Source organism: Castor canadensis, chromosome X, assembly GCF_047511655.1.
Source record: "Castor canadensis chromosome X, mCasCan1.hap1v2, whole genome shotgun sequence".
Classification (NCBI taxonomy): domain Eukaryota; kingdom Metazoa; phylum Chordata; class Mammalia; order Rodentia; family Castoridae; genus Castor; species Castor canadensis.
Genome location: NC_133405.1, coordinates 41,186,779 through 41,202,677, shown reverse-complemented (window position 1 = coordinate 41,202,677; position 15,899 = coordinate 41,186,779).

Here is a 15,899-nt window from a genome sequence, read left to right as displayed (position 1 = left end):
TAGAGAATAAAAATATTCTCCTATATTTAATATTATTAACTTTACATTTTTTCATTTACATGTGGTCCTTCAATGAATCTAGAGTTAATCCTTTTAAATATATTATAAAGTAACACATTTAAAAAAATATTCTACTTATGATAAAGTAGATTTCCCTGCATAATCTGAAATACCAATTGCTTCCTTTTGATGTATGTGCCAATTTTATTATATTTTAAATTTTTAGACACAAGTGAATCTATTTGCCTCTTACTTACTTTGTTCCATTAGAGTATTTGTTTAATACATGCTCTTATAACAATTTCACATTGTTTATCACTATAATTCCATAATCTGTTTAAATTTATTAGAATACAAGAACTCAGTCTTTTCCCTTTAAAGATTAATTTACCTACTTACAAATCTCTATTTTGCCACATACATTTAACTTTATTGTTGTTAAAACTACAATTATTATTGTGATTGTATTTTATTTATAGTTTAATTTAGTAGAAACTGACACCTTTTAAAATATTAAGTTACACAGCATTAGTATGCCTTTATCTTTATTTATATTATCTTAAGACCTACCTTTGCTAAATCTGAATCTTGGACACCTTATAAATTTTATTGCTAAGGTCAGTAATAACATATTTGATTACATTTTCTGTTCCATTAGTGATGGTTTAGAAAAATACTGCTAACTTTTTAGGGTGCTACTTCATTTGGCAAATTCCTTCTAATTTCTAGTAGCTTGTGTATTTATTCTGTTTGGAATTGGATCTAAAAGAGCACATCTCCTAAAAATTTTGTCAATTTAATCTCTTCCCTCATATATTGACTTTTTATTTGTTGTATAATAAATTCCCACAAATTTAGTAGTTTAACTATCTCAAAGTTTTGAATGCTAGAACTCAAAGATGGTGGTTGGGGCTGCAGTCATGCCTGAGGCCCAAGGTTTTTTTCCTATTTCATGTAGACATTGGTAAAATTCTTTTTCTGTTGTAAAATGTATTTGCAGCTGTGCAGCTCATAAAATTGATCCTTCAGAGCTGGCAGGAAAGTCTTTATTGAAGGGTTATATGATTTCGTCAGACCAAGGAATGCTAATTTCCCACTTATTTTTAATCAGTTAATTTTGGTCATTTGAGATAGGGTCTTGCTATGTAGTCCAGGCTGGATATGACTTCATTCTCCTCATGCCTCAGCCTCCCAAGTGCTGGGATTATAGGTGCGAACTACAATGCCCAACTTGATCTCCTTTTATATTAATGTAGATTGAATTGATTTGGGAATATAATTACAGCACCAAACCCCTTTACCTTTATAATAGACTTAGTGCATTTATATCAATCCTATTTACAAGTTTTGCCTATGATCTGGGAAAAGGGTTTATATAACACACTGATTTTTAGGAGTCATTTTAGCATTCTGCTTGCATATATCTCAGTCCTTAAATATTTTATAACTTTCTTTACTTATTAGTTTAGCTATACCCTAATTTTAAAAGAGTACATTAAATACTAAAGGTGATGATAGGGAAATTTTTCTGTCTTAAGAGAAATAAAACTAAAATATTTTGATCAAGTAAAATTTTGTTATAAATGTTGGTTACATAATACTTACCAAGTTAGGGACAAATTCTTTTATAGCAAGTTTACTAAAAGTTGTTATAAATCATGTTAAAATTAATCAAGTACTTTTTTACATCAATCAGTATGAATAAAAAGATTTTCCTTTAGTCTAATCATGGTACAAATTATATTGATAATCTCTTCTAGTGTTGTGTTCCTAGAGTAAAACCTTCTCCATCATGATGTAATTTTTAATCAACATTGGATTAAGTTGTCTATTGTTTTATTAGGATTCTTACATCTATATTCATAAATGCAATAGACTAATATATTTTGTCTTATATTATTTTCCTATTGTTTTGAAACAAAAAATGTAGTACATCAAAATTTATTCAGACATCCTGTATTTAGGGGTTACTTGAATAAGATTTAGTTCAATAGACTCTCAATACTTTGATAGAGTTCATGCGTAAAACCATTTGGATAATTTTTGGACAGGGGAAGGAGATCTTTGATTAGTAGTTTGAATCGAAAGTATTTGTAGATATTCTCATGCTGATTTTAACATTTATCATTAAACATTCATGTGTTAAAATTAATTTGTGTTTAAATATTCAGAATAGCAATTTTAAGTTCTTATATTTAATGCTTATTTTCTTACTCAGTATTTGTTTGTATGTATTTTATTTCCTCTGTTTTAATCATTCTTGAAAGTATTCTAGCAAATATTATCAAAGAACTGGGATTTAATTTTTAAAGCACCTTCATTTTTATTAATTTCTTCATTCTACCTTACTCCTGTTAGAAGTGGCTATCATCAAGAACACAAACAACAACAAATGTTGGTAAGGATGAAGGGAAAAAGGAACCCTCACACACTGTTGGTGGGAATGTAAATTTGTACAACCACTATGGAAAATAGTATGGAGGTTACTCAAAAAAACTAAAAATAAATCTGCCATATGATCCAACAATACCACTCCTAAGGATATACCAGAAGGAATGTAAGTCAGATTCCAACAAAGGCACCTGCACACCCACGTTTATTGCAGCATTAGTCACCATAGCTAACCTAGGGAAACAGCCAAGATGCCCCACTACTGATGAATATATTAAGAAAATGTGGTATTTATATACAATGGAATTTTATTCAATCACAAAGAAGAATGAAATTTTGTCATTTGCAGGTAAATGAATAAAACTGGAAAACATCATCTTAAGTGAAGTTAGCCAAGTTCAGAAGGCCAAAAGCTACATGTTTTCTCTCACATGTGGAATACAGACCCAACAAAAATACAGGCAATTTTATGAAAAACAGGTCATACTAAGGGGAGGTTACATATTGGAGAGGGAGTGTAAAAGAAGGAAGTTAAGGTGAATATGGCTGATGAACTTCCAATACAAGAATCAATATAGAATTTTTAAACTTGTTGAAATCACCATAAGAAGGGGACTAAGGTAGAAGGGAGAAAAATAGAGGCAATAAACCAATTCAGGTTATAATACACATATACATGGAAATGTATAGCTATCTTAAACAAACAAAAATGTCATTTTTTTTACAAAAATAGAGAGCAGGAAGGCCAAACAGGTCCTGTCTGGGGGATTGGTATATAAGGGAAGAGTATAGGAGGGTGAATGCAATGGAAATATTATATACTCATGTATGAAAATGGAAAGTGAGAACTGTTGAAACTATTCCAAGAATGATGGAGGGAGTGAATTCAACTATGATAAAAACTACTGTAAATGTCATAATGTACCCAAGTACAACAATAACATAATAATTTAAACAATGTGAAAAAATAAATGTTTGAAATGTTAAAAAAATAAATAAATAAAAGAGCTAGGCACTGCTGACTCACACCTGTAATCCTAGCTATTTGGGAGGCTGAGATCAAGAGGATCAGGGTTCAAGGCCAGCCTGGGCAAAGAGGCCCCCATCTCCACAATAACCAGGGCAAAATGGACTGGAGTTGTGGCTCAAGTGGTAGAGTGCCTGGAAACCAGTCCCACCAAAAAAATTAATTTCTTCCCCTACCTTTATTTCTTTACTTTGTATTTCATTTGCTTTGCTCTATGGTCCATTTTCCATATGAATGCTTGAATTATTAACTTTCATTTTTCTTCTCCATGATAAATATATTTGAAGCTACACATTTCCCATTATGTTATGGGTATGAAATGTCCCTTAAAAGTTTTATGTTGAAGACTTGGTCCCCAATGTAATGTTCAGAAGTGGATCCTGAGGGCTCTGACTTATTGATGAATTCATAGTGTTATGACATTATTGGGAGATGGCAGAATCTGGGGGGGGGGGGTGCTGCCTGGTTGGAAGATGTGGATCACTGGGACCATGCCTTTGAAGGATGAATCTTGTTTCCAGCAACTTCTACACTCTCTCCCTCTCTTTCTCCTGTCCATCATGAGGTAAGCCACTTTGCTCCATCACATATTCCCCATCATGATATTCTGTCTCATCATGGATGGGGCCAGAATCAGTGGAGCCAGGTGAACATAGACTGACACTTCTGAAACCATGATCTAAATAAATCCTTCCTCTAATCAGTCATTTTCTCTGATATTTTGTCACAGCAAGAAAATCTGACAAACACAGCATACATTGAAGATACCTGCACAGGTTCATTGTGGCACTTTTCATAGTAATCACTTTATACAATCAGCTTAGATGTCTATCGGCCAACGAATGAATAAAAAAAGTGTGGTATATATACACAATGGAGTTTTATTCAGTCATAAAGAAGAACAAAATTATGTTATTTTCAGGAAAATGAGTGGAACTGGAAATTATAATATTAACTGAAATAGGATAGACTCAAATACAAATATGGTTTCTCTCATATGGGATTCTAGATCTAAAAACAAGATATGAAAATAAAACATATACTGTTTGGGAGTAGAGGAGAACAGCAGGAGGGGATAAGGGAGATTAAAGAGGGTGATAGATGATGAATATTGTACACATGTATGAAATGTCACAAAGAAAATCATGATCTTATAGTCAATAAAAAAATCTAACATATCCTTCCGTGAACTGATTTGGCTATACCTCAATTTTGGAGATAAAATCTTTTGATTGGTACAAGAGCATTTAAACCATAGCTCTTACTCTTGAAATCTCACATTTTTTCCCATCCATGTGCTTTTTCTAGTCCATGATCCTGCCCAGGATCATGCATTGCATTTATTTGTTATTTCTACTTTGTCTTTTTTAATCTGTGAAAGATTATCAATCTTTTCTTTCTTTCACAAGCTTAGCATTGAAGAATGTTGCTCATTTATTTTGTATAATGAATTTTTTTCTGATGTTTTTCATGAATGTATTAAGATTATGCATTTTCAAAAAAATCATAGCAATGATGGTGTGATTTACTCTGTGTATCATTTTAAGTGCTTCATGATGCTAATAGTCATATTAGTATTGATGTTGAACTTGACTACTTGATGGAATTGGTTCTTTCGAGTTCCTCCTTTATAATTAATAAAAATCTGGAGTAGCTACACAAAGACTTAGTGAATATGTTGTTTCTTCTCAAACATTGTCCTGGTAATTTTTGCCTCAATTTATGGGTGTAGTCTGTAAGTTATTTCTGAAGTGTTGGCCTAAGGATGATCTTTTTATTTCTGTTATTATTTCTAAATTGGTTAATTGCAATTCTTCTACAAAAAGAACTGTTTTTTAATCCATTCATTTATTTTGCTATTTATTTATATTAGTGTCAACTCATGAACATTTATTTTATTTTATGGGTAAAATTCACTATTAATATTATTTATTCAATCTGTTTCAGCTTTGACATTTAGGATCTCTTTCAGTCTGCCTTGTCCTTTTTATAAGTCCCATGTTTTAGTGTCTTCCTTACTTTCTAATACAAGATATTCCAGACTCATAATGGTTCCCTTGCCCCAGTTCAATGTTTAACTACATCACCAAAGAGAAAGTTTTCTTCATTTCTTACATAAACCAAATAATTCTGAATTGTTAATCTATTCCCTATGAAAATTGCATTTACAAACTAGATTACAGCATGTGTGATATTCTTTTTGTCCTTTTCCCTAATATGGAAAACAGTAACTGGTCAAGATATTTTTCCATATTACTTCTTTCTTTTTCTACTTATTTCAGTGTGGTTATTCATTTTTAATAGAGATACTGTTTTTCTTTTACTATGTATATTGCATTTTGGTTTCATCTTACATTGTGGTGGTTTTGACTGTTGTTATTTTACTAGCATTTGAAGGATATATGATTCATTAATATAATTCTGAGACAGAGATTTAAAACAGTTGTACTCAGAGAAGTGGCATGTCCTTCTCATCCTTTCTATCCTGTTCTCCTCCCCTTATTCTCCCTTCTTTCCTTTTCCCACTTAACCTCAGGATATTGCCCATTTCTTTAGTGTTTATTTTATCCTTGTATTTCTTTTTCATAAATGTGCAAGTACATTCATGCTTATTTTCTAGTATATATTTCTTTCTAACATGAAGGGTAGTATACTACAAATACACTTTTATTCTTTGTTTTTTACATTTAACACTATATCATGGCAATCAGTGTGTGGTTTATTAAACCAACATATTTTGTTTCAATACTATTACAATGTTTATTTTGTTATGTATTTGTTCATACATATTTGCTGGGTTCCTTCTCTGTGAGATACGTTGTGTGTGTGTGTGCAACTAGGCATGTGCATTTATTTAGAAAAGTTTGTTTTTTAGTCACTGCCTTTTTTCCTTTATCCTCATAAGTTTTTATAACTAAAATTTTTATTTCAGAAGAAATTTAGATTTATAGCAAACGTGCAAACATATCCAAAGATCATCTAAAATCTACACTCAATTTCATCTAATGTTGACCTCTTACATTACCATGTCACAATTAAGAAAACATCATTTGTATATTGTTAACTAAAATCAGTACTTCATAATAATTTCAACAGTTTTTACATCAGTATCATTTTACTTTTGCAGAGGAAAATCCAGCCAATGTCGTACGCTGCATTTAGTCATCCTATCTCCTCAGTTTACTTTACTCTTTAGCAGCATCTCAGTTTTTGTTGTTGTTGTTGTTTTGTTTTTTATGACCTTGACAGTTTCAAAGTACTATGAGATATCTTGTTGGATTTCCTTCAATTTACGTTCATTTGATGTTTTCCTCATGGTTACACAGGGATTATGAGTTTTTAGAAAGAATGACACAGAGTTCATTTTTCTCTTCATTATATCACCCAAGGGAAAAATGGTAACAATTAATATTGCTGGTGAGGTTATATTAACTTTCACAATCTGATTAGAAGAGTTTTTCCTATGTTCTTCCACTCTAAAATTACTATTTCTCCCTCACATGCTCTTTTCTTGGATTTAAAACTGAGTCCATTCAAGTGTGTAAGAAATTAGAATCTATATCTTGGAGAGATTACTTATCTACATTATTTGCAATTCTTTTCTGAAGGAGCTTTGTCCTCTCTCTTCCATTTATGCATTTATCCAATAGCTGATTTGCATCAGTATTGAACCATATACTTTGAGTTCTAATTCAACATTATTTTATTTTGTTGCTCAAAATAAATTTAATTGAGGGCTGCACTTACGGTACCTGTGCTTCCAGCTGCCTCCAGATTGAGAGGTAAAGAAAGCTTTCCCAGGTACCTGACTCACTAGTGACCACATCCTCCTTATTCTGGATTGATCCAAATGAAACGGAGTGGACTTAGGGATCCAGAGCCCAGGACTGAGGTTGTACTTGGCTTGAGAGGAAGGATGCTATACTACTTTATAAGTGGTAAGACTGGAAACTGAACTAAAGATAGAGATTTAGGGAACAAAACAAAGAGTAGTCCATGGAAGAGGAACCCTTACAAAAGCCTGAAAGGGGAAATTCCAAGATGGCGGCTAGAGGGAGGAAGCAGAAAGCATGCCTCCTATAGTGAAATCTTGGAGAGATGCTGGAGACACACCTTGCAGGCAAAACCACCAAGAAGAGGCAAAACTTTGACACCTTCACATCTCCAGCTGGCGCAGAGCATCTCCACTTCATGTTAAACGGAGAAACCAGGAGGGCCCCTGGGCCGCCAGTTGCCAGCACCCAGACAGCTTGGGAAGATGAGGACAAGGTGAGCTTAGCGGTACTGTGGTACTCCCACAGACAACCCTGGGCCACAGCAGCATGCCCCCTGGACAGACCGACCTCCACCAGGGGAAAAAAAGAGAAACTGAGTTATAAGCAATAAGAACAATAAAGGCATGTGGGTAAGAGGGTGGGGGCACACTGAGCACCAAAGATTGGGGGAAGGGGATCCTTCCCAGAACTGTAAATAAACAAGCCGGGCAGGCCGGAGAGGCTCTGGTGGGAGCGGGGATGCGCTCCCAGCAACCAGGAGTGGGAAAGCTTGTGAGAGTGGTAGAGGGAGAAAACCTCCACAGGAGAGGAAGGAAGACCAACTTCCCATGTGAGCTGTAAATAAACACAGCGGCTGGCAGGAGCAGGAGTGCCACCCAGTAATCAGGAGCAGGAAAGCTTGTAAAAGTAGTGGTGGGAGGAAAACTCCACAGGAGAGGGGGGAAGACCCACTTCCCATGTGAGCTGTAAACAAACACATAGGCCTGAGAAAGTGGGTGCAGTGTCACCTTCCCCAGTGTGCTTGGAAAGGGGAAAGCTTGTAGCAGAGGCCCATGCACAGGAGAATTCTGAGTAAACAAAGACTGCAGGGCCAGGTGAGTGTAAAGCTCACCCCTGAGATCTGCATAAATAATGCCTCCATCAACAGCAGGCTGACAGCAGCAGGCAGGCATGCCACAGCTGCAGATACCATTCACAGAACTGTCTCCAGACTCTTTTTTCTTTTTCTCTCTCCCTACCTTTGATGAGAAAACAACCAAACTACATCTGCATGCTGAAAAACTTACTGAAACTGTATTGCATTTGAACTTGGGATACTTTGTGGGTTTTTTTTTGGTTTTGGTTTTTTTGTGTGCAGTATTGTTCTACTTTATCAGTCCCCTTTGATGAGACAACTACAGAACAACATCTGAGGCATGATCTCCAGGATTGGAGACTGAGACAGACACCAAAATTATTAAGACTGAAACTTCATTGCATTTGAACTTGGAGGATTTTTTTTCTTTTCTAGTTTTCATTTTTTTAATTTTATATATATATATTACTTTCATTTACTTATTTTTTATTTTTATTCTTATCTTTATTCTTTTTATTTTTTACTTTCAATCCTCTCTCTGTCTCTCTAAGGCCTGTTCAGCTTACTGTCGATTAGTACACTAACAACACTCCCTGTTTACCTTTGAAACTTTCTTGTTTGATTCCTTGTTTTGTTTTTTCCTACTTGTCTGTTCTTTTTTCCCTTTTCTTTAACTTCTTGCTTTCCATCTCCTCTGACCCTTCCATTCTAAATATTACCATTGTTATTATTACAAGCTAGAAAATACTTAATTACACACAGTACAGAGACAATAACAACACCAAGGACAATGACAGGAAGACAGAAAAAACAGGGAAACCAGTTTCTGCACAGCAACAAATTAGTATAGAAACCAGAGGGGAATGAAGAAAACAGATACTCAGATCCAGACTCCAACAAAATGAAGATAAACTATGCAAAAGAACCCAATGAAGCCCACAAAAATAATTTAAAAGAAGACATACTACAGGTACTCAATGAGAATTTTATAGAGATGATACTGGATATGGCCAACCAAAATGTACAGGAGACACTCAAGAAATTCCAAGACAACAAAAATAGAGAATTTGAAAAAGCAAAAGAAAAAATAAAGGAAACCATAGAAGCACTGTATAAACACCAAAGTGAAACAGAGAACACGATTAATAAACAGATAAATGAAATCAGAACAAAAATAGACAACATTAAAGAGGAAACCACCCAGGATATGGAAAACCTCAGAAAAAAGGACAAAAGAGAGCTGCAAAACAAAATGGAAGGCCAATGAAGCAGAATAGAACAAACAGAAGAAAGAATCTCAGAACTTGAAGATGAAATGGTGATTAAAGGAAAAACCGAAGAACTATTAATTAAACAACTCAAGACCTGTGAAAAGAAAATGCAAGAATTCACCGACTCCATCAAAAGACCAAACTTGAGAATCATAGGCATTGAAGAAGGAGAAGAGGTACAAGCAAAGGGAATACGTAATATATTCAACAAAATAGTAACAGAAAATTTCCCAAATCTAGAGAAAGATATTCCCATACAGATGCAAGAGGCCTCCAGGACACCAAACAGACCAGATCAAAATAGAACTACCCCATGACATATCATCATTAAAACAACAAGAACAGAAAAGGGAAAGAATATTGAAGGCTGAAAGAGAGAAAAAACAAGTAACATACAAAGGTAAACCCATCAAAATCACAGCAGACTTCTGAACAGAAACAATAAAAGCAAGAAGAGCGTGGGGTGAGATCTTCCGGGCACTGAATGAAAATAACTTCAACCCCAGGATACTCTACCCAGCAAAACTATCATTCAAAATAGATGGAGCAATAAAAGTCTTCCATGATAAGCAGAAACTAAAACAATATGTGACCACAAAGTCACCACTATGAAAGATTTTGCAAGGGATTCTGCACACAGAAAGTGAAACCCAACTTAACCATAAAAAGACAGGCAGCACCAAACCACAGGAAAAGAAAAAGCAAGAAAGTAGAGAGTAACCTCAACTTAGGTACACACAATCAAACCTTCAAACAACTAAGACAAGTGAATGACAGGAATTACCACATACTTATCAGTACTAACAGTTAATGTTAATGGACTTAATTCACCCATCAAAAAGCACCACTTGATGAAATGGATTAAAAAGGAAGATGCAACAATTTGTTGCTTAAAATAGACCCATCTCACTGACAGAAAAAAGCATAGGCTTAGGATAAAAGGCTAGAAGAAGATTTACCAAGCCAATGGCCCCTGAAAACAGGCAGGAGTAGCAATACTTATCTCTGAAAAAGTAGACTTCAAACCTACCTTGATCAAATGAGATAAAGAAGGACATTCCATGCTAATAAAAGAGGAAATAGACCAAAAGGAAATAATCATCATCAATCTGTATGCACCCAATGTCAATGCACCCAATTTCATCAAACATACCCTGAAAGACCTAAAAGCACGTATTAATGCCAACACAGTGGTTGTGGGAGACTTTAACACCCCATTATCATCAATAGATAGGTCATCAAAACAAAAAATCAATAATGATATCCAAGATCTAAAATATACAATAGATCAAATGGACCAACTTGATGTCTACAGAACATTTCATCCAACTTCTACACAATATACATTCTTTTCAGCCGCCCATAGAACCTTCTCCAAAATACATCAACTCCTAGGGCACAAAGCAAGCCTCAGGAAGTATAAGAAAATAGAAATTATACTGTGCATACTATCTGATCACAATGAAGTAAAAGTAGAACTCAACAATAAAAGTAAAGACAAAAAACATGCAAACAGCTGGAAACTAAATAACTCATTACTTAATGAACAATGGATCATTGATGAAATAAAAGAGGAAATTAAAAAGTTCCTGGAAGTCAATGAAAATGAAAACACAACCTACCAGAACCTATGGGACACAGCAAAGGCAGTCCTGAGAGGAAAGTTTATAGCCATGAGGGCAGATATTAAAAAGACTGAAAGATCCCAAATCAATGACCTAATGATATATCTCAAACTCCTAGAAAGAAGAGAACAAGCAAATCCCAAAACAAATAGGAGAGAAATAATAAAAATAAGAGCTGAATTCAACAAAATAGAAACCAAAAAAACCATACAAAGAATTAATGAAACAAAAAGTTGATTCTTTGAAAAAATAAACAAGATCCATAGACCCCTGGCAAACCTGACTAAAGTGAGGAGAGAAAAAACCCAAATTAGTAGAATCAGGAATGCAAAAGGGGAGATAACAACAAATACCATGGAAGTCCAGGAAGTCATCAGAAACTACTTCAAGAACTTATATTCAAATAAATTTGAAAATCTTAAAGAAATGGACAGATTTCTAGATATATATGATCATCCAAAACTGAACCAAGAGGAAATTATTCACCTGAATAGATCTATAACACAAAATGAAATTGAAGCAGCAATCAAGAGTCTCCCCAATAAGAAAAGTCCAAAACCTGATGGATTCTCTGCTAAATTCTATCAGACCTTTAAAGATGAACTGATACCAACACTCCTTAAACTGTTCCATGAAATAGAAAGGGAAGGAAAACTGCCAAACACCTTTTATGAAGCCAGTATTACACTTATCCCAAAACCAGGCAAAGATACCTCCAAAAAGGAGAACTATAAGCCAATCTTCTTAATGAACATTGATGCAAAACTCCTCAACAAAATAATGGCAAACCGAATTCAACAACACATCAAAAAGATTATTCACCATGACCAAGTAGGCTTCATCCCAGGAATGCAGGGGTGGTAAAACATACAAAAATCAATAAATGTAATAGACCCTATTAACAGAAGCAAAGACAAAAACTACTTGATCATCTCAATAGATGCAGAAAAAGCCTTTGATAAGATCCAACACCATCTCATGATAAAAGCTCTAAGAAAACTAGGAATAGAAGGAAAGTACCTCAACATTATAAAAGCCATATATGACAAACCTACAGCCAGCATTATACTTAATGGAGAAAAACTGAAACCATTCCCTCTAAAATCAGGAACCAGACAAGGATGCCCACTATCTCCACTCCTATTCAACATAGTACTGGAATTCCTAGCCAGAGCAATTAGGCAAGAAGAAGGAATAAAAGGAATGCAAATAGGTAAAGAAACTGTCAAAATATCCCTATTTGCAGACAACATGATCCTATACCTTAAAGACCCAAAAAACTCTACTCAGAAGCTTCCAGACATCATAATAGCTATAGCAAGGTAGCAGGATATAAAATCAACATAGAAAAATCATTAGCATTTCTATACACTAACAATGAGCAAACTGAAAAAGAATGTATGAAAACAATTCCATTTACAATAGCCTCAAAAAAAATCAAATACCTAGGTGTAAACCCAAAAAAAGATGTAAATGACCTCTACAAGGAAAATGATAAACTTCTGAAGAAAGAGATTGAGGAAAACTATAGAAAGTGGAGGGATTCCCCATGCTCATGGATTGGTAGAATCAACATAGTAAAAATGTCTATATTCCCAAAAGTAATCTACATGTTTAATGTAATTCCCATCAAAATTCCAATGACACTCATTAAAGAGATTGAAAAATCTACTGTGAAATTTATATGGAAACACAAGAGGCCATGAATAGCCAAGGCAATACTCAGTCAAAAGAACAATGTTGGAAGTATCACGATACCTGACTTCAAACTATATTACAAAGCAATAACGATAAGAACAGCATGTTATTGGTACAAAAACAGACATGAAGACCAGTGGAACAGAATAGATGACCCAGATATGAAGCCACACAACTATAACCAACTTGTCTTTTACAAAGGAGCTAAAAATATATGATGGAGAAATAGCAGCCTCTTCAAGAAAAACTGCTGGGAAAACTGGTTAGCAGTCTGCAAAAAACTGAAACTAGATCCATGTATATCACCCTATACCAATATTAACTCAAAATGGATCAAGGATCTTAATTTCAGACCACAAAGTCTAAAGTTGATACAGGAAAGAGTAGGAAATACTCTGGAGTTAGGTAAGAACTTTCTCAATGAAACTGCAGCAGCACAGCAACTAAGAGATAGCATAGGTAAATGGGACCTCGTAAAACTAAAAAGCTTCTGTTCATCAAAAGAAATGGTCTCTAAACTGAAGAGAACACCCACAGAGTGGGAGAAAATATTTGCCAGCTATACATCAAACAAAGGACTGATAACCAGAATATATAGGGAACTAAAAAACTAAATTCTCCCAAAACTAATGAACCAAAAAAGAAATGGACGTTTGAACTAAACAGAACTTTCTCAAAAGAAGAAATTCAAATGGCCAAAAAACACATGAAAAAATGCTCACCATCTCTACAATAAAGGAAATGCAAATTAAAACCACGCTAAGATTCCACCTCACCCCTGTTAGAATAGCCATCATTAGCAACACCACCAACAACAGGTGTTGGCGAGGATGTGGGGAAAAAGGAACCCTCTTACACTGTGGGTGGGAATGTAAATAGTATAACCACTCTGGAGAAAAATTTGGAGGCACCTGCACACCCATATTTACTGGTGCACTATTCATAATAGCCAAGTTATGGAAACAGCCAAGATGCCCCACCACTGATGAATGGATTAAGAAAATGTGGTATCTATACACAATGGAATTTTATGCAGACATGAAGAAGAATGAAATGTTATCATTCACTGGTAAATGGATAGAATTGGAGAACATCATTCTGAGTGAGGTTAGCCTGGCCCAAAAGACCAAAAATTGTATGTTCTCCCTCATATGCGGACATTAGATCAAGAGCAAACACAACAATGGGATTGGACTTTGAGCACATGATAAAAGCGAGAGCACACAAGGGAGGGTGAGGATAGATAAGACATCTAAAAAATTAGCTAGCATTTGTTGCCCTTAATGCAGAGAAACTAAAGCAGATAACTTAAAAGCAACTGAGGCCAATAGGAAAAGGGGACCAGGAACTAGAGAAAAGGTTAGATCAAAAAGAATTAACCTAGAAGGTAACACACAGGCACAGGAAATCAATGTGAGTCAATGCCCTGTATAGCTATCCTTATCTCAACCAGCAAAAACCCTTGTTCCTTCCTATTATTGCTTATACTCTCACTTCAACAAAATTAGAGATAAGGGCAAAATAGTTTCTGCTGGGTATTGAGGGGGTGTGGGAAAGAGAGAGGGGGTGGAGTGGGTGGTAAGGGAGGTGGTGGGGCAGGGGGGAGAAATGACCCAAGCCTTGTATGCACATATGAATAATAAAGGAAAAAAAAAGAAAAAAGTTAAAAAAAATAAAATAAAACAAAAAAACAATAAAAGAAAACAAATTTATTGTATACAATAAAACCTAAAGTGTTCTACATAACTGTAATAGTGGGTATACATAACATGGTATGTATTAGCATATGATTTTACTTTATACAATAAACCATAAATATAAATACAAACAATTTTGTATGTAATACTTTGTTGTTTACTTTGGTTCGGTTTTGGCCATTGAGAGTTCTTTCAAATGAACTGTTGTGTGTACTGTTGACATACCCCCATCCTTGTGTTTCTTGAACACAATCTTGCTTTTTGGCACTACAAGGCACTTCTATCTCTTCTTGTCTTTTACCTGCTCCATCCATTTTTCCAAGGTGGTCTCATTTCCTTAATTGGAGAATAGTATTTAGAAGCCAAGATCTGCCCACAGCATCTGTTTTGCCACTGGACTGTCATTGTGTCTAGGTGTACTAAACAGATAGGGCTAGGAAATATTTGTATATGTACTAACCCATGCTTATGTCTTTTTAAAAAGTAAGCTTGGTGCTTGTTATTTTCTTATTTAACCCTTAATGTCTGATTTAGTAGTCTTTTTGTTTGTTTTTTTTTCACTACTATTCTTAAAAACCGTATTTATTAACATTTTTTCTTTTCTCCTCTGCTTTTTTTTTCTTTATTGTTGTGCTGAATGGGAGTACATTGTGGCATTTACATAGTTCTGTATCAAATATATCATACTTGAACACCCCCTCCACTGTTCTCCTTCATCCTCCCTCCACAATTCCTGGAACAGTTTTAACAGGTATCATTTTGCATTTAAATACATGTGTACACATTATTTGCACTGTGTGAATCTAAGGCATTATATTTTATTTTATTGCAATATATAACATTTGTAAATTACCATTCTAACCTTCTCTCCGTCTAGTTTTTAAACTTTTGTGTACCTTTCTGTTTTGAAATGCTCAACATTAGTCCTTTTGCCAAAGTTATCCTGGTCCTCATTTATATATTTCATATTTCATACTAACTCATTCATGTGCACATACCTATGCATATTTCTTTATGCAATTGTCTGGATCTATAGTAAACTAAGCATGACTTCATAATGATGTCTCCAACTCTAATCCATTACCACATGAATAATTTTTGCCTTTTCTCCTTGCTGATCTGAACCCAACAAAGAGACATCTGCTTTCCATTATCTGCCATTTATTTACTAAATTGTCCAGTTATAGTATAAATGAAAAGTAGTTTCAGAACTGGTAAGCTATTTTTCCATATGAGATAACTTTATTAATAGACTACATTGTTTATGTATAATTTCTTTTGCATTTAATTTAAAAAAATTTACTCATTTTTAAAGTTACTTATAATAAGACACTCCTCA